We start from the raw sequence: 5000 nt of genomic DNA, 5'->3' as shown, positions 1-5000 counted from the left end.
CACAGAAAGTGTAATCCAAAGTTTGCAGGTGGTGAATGGAAAGGTGAGCTCTAAAATTAGCAACTCCTCAATCCAACAGTTTGGTGACTGTCCTTTGTTTGTCATGCTGCTCTCTTATACAGTTGTACTTCCTGCTTCCTGTCATGTGTCTAGTCACATGACAGGCCAACCATCCATTTATTAAAGACACAAACACTTAAAATGTTAAGAGTAATAAAATGGCCTAAAAAACATGTAAAACACTTAAAACTCTATAATACATGTAAATGATTGTAATAAATAGAGCGGTAAAACACGTCTTTCTAAAAGCCAGCATATTATATAAATAGTGAAGAAAAGGCAAAAGCTTACAGCACCTGGTATTCCCAGGCGGTCTCCCATCCAAGTACTAAGCAGGCCCGACGCTGCTTAGCTTCCGAGATCAGACGAGATCGGGCGCTCTCAGCGCGGTATGGCCGTAAGCGAGGGCTGCTCCAAAAAGTGGGCTATTTAAAGATCAGCCTCCGTAAAAGCCAGCATATTATATAAATAGTGAAGAAAAGGCAAAAGCTTACAGCACCTGGTATTCCCAGGCGGTCTCCCATCCAAGTACTAAGCAGGCCCGACGCTGCTTAGCTTCCGAGATCAGACGAGATCGGGCGCTCTCAGCGCGGTATGGCCGTAAGCGAGGGCTGCTCCAAAAAGTGGGCTATTTAAAGATCAGCCTCCGTAAAAGCCAGCATATTATATAAATAGTGAAGAAAAGGCAAAAGCTTACAGCACCTGGTATTCCCAGGCGGTCTCCCATCCAAGTGTAACAATCGGCCTTATCAGCCGAGTTACAAGACTAAAATGGGATCAGATTTAACTGTGAGAGATGACTAGTGGTTAAAAGAATGAGACATAAAAGAAGATTGGTTTAAATAGATTTGGTTTATTTACAAGGTTCACATAAAAGACTTTAAAACAACACGATAAAACGAGGTAAACGCTGTTAAAAGAATACAGTTCATTTGTCCATACCCTAAAAACAGTCCAAGAATCCCAGTGTGTTGATAAGTCCAATGTGAGTGTCCACCGGTGTATATACAATCCACAGAAAGTGTAATCCAAAGTTTGCAGGTGGTGAATGGAAAGGTGAGCTCTAAAATTAGCAACTCCTCAATCCAACAGTTTGGTGACTGTCCTTTGTTTGTCATGCTGCTCTCTTATACAGTTGTACTTCCTGCTTCCTGTCATGTGTCTAGTCACATGGCAGGCCAACCATCCATTTTTTAAAGACACACACTCACTTAAAATGTTAAGAGTAATAAAATGGCCTAAAAAACATGTAAAACACTTAAAACTCTATAATACATTTAAATGATTGTAATAAATAGAGCGGTAAAACACGTCTTTCTAAAAGCCAGCATATTATATAAATAGTGAAGAAAAGGCAAAAGCTTACAGCACCTGGTATTCCCAGGCGGTCTCCCATCCAAGTACTAAGCAGGCCCGACGCTGCTTAGCTTCCGAGATCAGACGAGATCGGGCGCTCTCAGCGCGGTATGGCCGTAAGCGAGGGCTGCTCCAAAAAGTGGGCTATTTAAAGATCAGCCTCCGTAAAAGCCAGCATATTATATAAATAGTGAAGAAAAGGCAAAAGCTTACAGCACCTGGTATTCCCAGGCGGTCTCCCATCCAAGTACTAAGCAGGCCCGACGCTGCTTAGCTTCCGAGATCAGACGAGATCGGGCGCTCTCAGCGCGGTATGGCCGTAAGCGAGGGCTGCTCCAAAAAGTGGGCTATTTAAAGATCAGCCTCCGTAAAAGCCAGCATATTATATAAATAGTGAAGAAAAGGCAAAAGCTTACAGCACCTGGTATTCCCAGGCGGTCTCCCATCCAAGTGTAACAATCGGCCTTATCAGCCGAGTTACAAGACTAAAATGGGATCAGATTTAACTGTGAGAGATGACTAGTGGTTAAAAGAATGAGACATAAAAGAAGATTGGTTTAAATAGATTTGGTTTATTTACAAGGTTCACATAAAAGACTTTAAAACAACACGATAAAACGAGGTAAACGCTGTTAAAAGAATACAGTTCATTTGTCCATACCCTAAAAACAGTCCAAGAATCCCAGTGTGTTGATAAGTCCAATGTGAGTGTCCACCGGTGTATATACAATCCACAGAAAGTGTAATCCAAAGTTTGCAGGTGGTGAATGGAAAGGTGAGCTCTAAAATTAGCAACTCCTCAATCCAACAGTTTGGTGACTGTCCTTTGTTTGTCATGCTGCTCTCTTATACAGTTGTACTTCCTGCTTCCTGTCATGTGTCTAGTCACATGGCAGGCCAACCATCCATTTTTTAAAGACGCACACTCACTTAAAATGTTAAGAGTAATAAAATGGCCTAAAAAACATGTAAAACACTTAAAACTCTATAATACATTTAAATGATTGTAATAAATAGAGCGGTAAAACACGTCTTTCTAAAAGCCAGCATATTATATAAATAGTGAAGAAAAGGCAAAAGCTTACAGCACCTGGTATTCCCAGGCGGTCTCCCATCCAAGTACTAAGCAGGCCCGACGCTGCTTAGCTTCCGAGATCAGACGAGATCGGGCGCTCTCAGCGCGGTATGGCCGTAAGCGAGGGCTGCTCCAAAAAGTGGGCTATTTAAAGATCAGCCTCCGTAAAAGCCAGCATATTATATAAATAGTGAAGAAAAGGCAAAAGCTTACAGCACCTGGTAATCCCAGGCGGTCTCCCATCCAAGTGTAACAATCGGCCTTATCAGCCGAGTTACAAGACTAAAATGGGGTCAGATTTAACTGTGAGAGATGACTAGTGGTTAAAAGAATGAGACATAAAAGAAGATTGGTTTAAATAGATTTGGTTTATTTACAAGGTTCACATAAAAGACTTTAAAACAACACGATAAAACGAGGTAAACGCTGTTAAAAGAATACAGTTCATTTGTCCATACCCTAAAAACAGTCCAAGAATCCCAGTGTGTTGATAAGTCCAATGTGAGTGTCCACCGGTGTATATACAATCCACAGAAAGTGTAATCCAAAGTTTGCAGGTGGTGAATGGAAAGGTGAGCTCTAAAATTAGCAACTCCTCAATCCAACAGTTTGGTGACTGTCCTTTGTTTGTCATGCTGCTCTCTTATACAGTTGTACTTCCTGCTTCCTGTCATGTGTCTAGTCACATGGCAGGCCAACCATCCATTTTTTAAAGACGCACACTCACTTAAAATGTTAAGAGTAATAAAATGGCCTAAAAAACATGTAAAACACTTAAAACTCTATAATACATTTAAATGATTGTAATAAATAGAGCGGTAAAACACGTCTTTCTAAAAGCCAGCATATTATATAAATAGTGAAGAAAAGGCAAAAGCTTACAGCACCTGGTATTCCCAGGCGGTCTCCCATCCAAGTACTAAGCAGGCCCGACGCTGCTTAGCTTCCGAGATCAGACGAGATCGGGCGCTCTCAGCGCGGTATGGCCGTAAGCGAGGGCTGCTCCAAAAAGTGGGCTATTTAAAGATCAGCCTCCGTAAAAGCCAGCATATTATATAAATAGTGAAGAAAAGGCAAAAGCTTACAGCACCTGGTAATCCCAGGCGGTCTCCCATCCAAGTGTAACAATCGGCCTTATCAGCCGAGTTACAAGACTAAAATGGGGTCAGATTTAACTGTGAGAGATGACTAGTGGTTAAAAGAATGAGACATAAAAGAAGATTGGTTTAAATAGATTTGGTTTATTTACAAGGTTCACATAAAAGACTTTAAAACAACACGATAAAACGAGGTAAACGCTGTTAAAAGAATACAGTTCATTTGTCCATACCCTAAAAACAGTCCAAGAATCCCAGTGTGTTGATAAGTCCAATGTGAGTGTCCACCGGTGTATATACAATCCACAGAAAGTGTAATCCAAAGTTTGCAGGTGGTGAATGGAAAGGTGAGCTCTAAAATTAGCAACTCCTCAATCCAACAGTTTGGTGACTGTCCTTTGTTTGTCATGCTGCTCTCTTATACAGTTGTACTTCCTGCTTCCTGTCATGTGTCTAGTCACATGGCAGGCCAACCATCCATTTTTTAAAGACACACACTCACTTAAAATGTTAAGAGTAATAAAATGGCCTAAAAAACATGTAAAACACTTAAAACTCTATAATACATTTAAATGATTGTAATAAATAGAGCGGTAAAACACGTCTTTCTAAAAGCCAGCATATTATATAAATAGTGAAGAAAAGGCAAAAGCTTACAGCACCTGGTATTCCCAGGCGGTCTCCCATCCAAGTACTAAGCAGGCCCGACGCTGCTTAGCTTCCGAGATCAGACGAGATCGGGCGCTCTCAGCGCGGTATGGCCGTAAGCGAGGGCTGCTCCAAAAAGTGGGCTATTTAAAGATCAGCCTCCGTAAAAGCCAGCATATTATATAAATAGTGAAGAAAAGGCAAAAGCTTACAGCACCTGGTATTCCCAGGCGGTCTCCCATCCAAGTACTAAGCAGGCCCGACGCTGCTTAGCTTCCGAGATCAGACGAGATCGGGCGCTCTCAGCGCGGTATGGCCGTAAGCGAGGGCTGCTCCAAAAAGTGGGCTATTTAAAGATCAGCCTCCGTAAAAGCCAGCATATTATATAAATAGTGAAGAAAAGGCAAAAGCTTACAGCACCTGGTAATCCCAGGCGGTCTCCCATCCAAGTGTAACAATCGGCCTTATCAGCCGAGTTACAAGACTAAAATGGGGTCAGATTTAACTGTGAGAGATGACTAGTGGTTAAAAGAATGAGACATAAAAGAAGATTGGTTTAAATAGATTTGGTTTATTTACAAGGTTCACATAAAAGACTTTAAAACAACACGATAAAACGAGGTAAACGCTGTTAAAAGAATACAGTTCATTTGTCCATACCCTAAAAACAGTCCAAGAATCCCAGTGTGTTGATAAGTCCAATGTGAGTGTCCACCGGTGTATATACAATCCACAGAAAGTGTAATCCAAAGTTTGCAGGTGGT

The 5000-nt window shown here is 41.5% G+C and overlaps 8 non-coding genes and 1 pseudogene across 8 annotated transcripts; all 9 read right to left on the bottom strand.

Moving 5' to 3' along the window:
• The window catches only part of LOC141318658 (uncharacterized), a 530387-nt pseudogene that overhangs the window by 316285 nt on the left and 209102 nt on the right, over nucleotides 1-5000 (bottom strand).
• LOC141298230 (5S ribosomal RNA) lies at nucleotides 345-463 on the bottom strand. Its single transcript, XR_012341544.1, has one exon. It is a non-coding gene; the product is annotated as a 5S ribosomal RNA (ribosomal RNA).
• LOC141298222 (5S ribosomal RNA) lies at nucleotides 548-666 on the bottom strand. Its single transcript, XR_012341542.1, has one exon. It is a non-coding gene; the product is annotated as a 5S ribosomal RNA (ribosomal RNA).
• On the bottom strand, nucleotides 1420-1538 carry LOC141298209 (5S ribosomal RNA). The gene has a single exon (XR_012341540.1). It is a non-coding gene; the product is annotated as a 5S ribosomal RNA (ribosomal RNA).
• Nucleotides 1623-1741, bottom strand: LOC141298202 (5S ribosomal RNA). Its single transcript, XR_012341539.1, has one exon. It is a non-coding gene; the product is annotated as a 5S ribosomal RNA (ribosomal RNA).
• On the bottom strand, nucleotides 2495-2613 carry LOC141298194 (5S ribosomal RNA). The gene has a single exon (XR_012341538.1). It is a non-coding gene; the product is annotated as a 5S ribosomal RNA (ribosomal RNA).
• On the bottom strand, nucleotides 3367-3485 carry LOC141298187 (5S ribosomal RNA). Its single transcript, XR_012341537.1, has one exon. It is a non-coding gene; the product is annotated as a 5S ribosomal RNA (ribosomal RNA).
• Nucleotides 4239-4357, bottom strand: LOC141298181 (5S ribosomal RNA). The gene has a single exon (XR_012341536.1). It is a non-coding gene; the product is annotated as a 5S ribosomal RNA (ribosomal RNA).
• On the bottom strand, nucleotides 4442-4560 carry LOC141298175 (5S ribosomal RNA). Its single transcript, XR_012341535.1, has one exon. It is a non-coding gene; the product is annotated as a 5S ribosomal RNA (ribosomal RNA).

The sequence above is a fragment of the Garra rufa genome, chromosome 1, assembly GCF_049309525.1.
Source record: "Garra rufa chromosome 1, GarRuf1.0, whole genome shotgun sequence".
Taxonomy (NCBI): Eukaryota; Metazoa; Chordata; class Actinopteri; order Cypriniformes; family Cyprinidae; genus Garra; species Garra rufa.
This window is presented reverse-complemented; position numbering and strand designations above follow the sequence as displayed.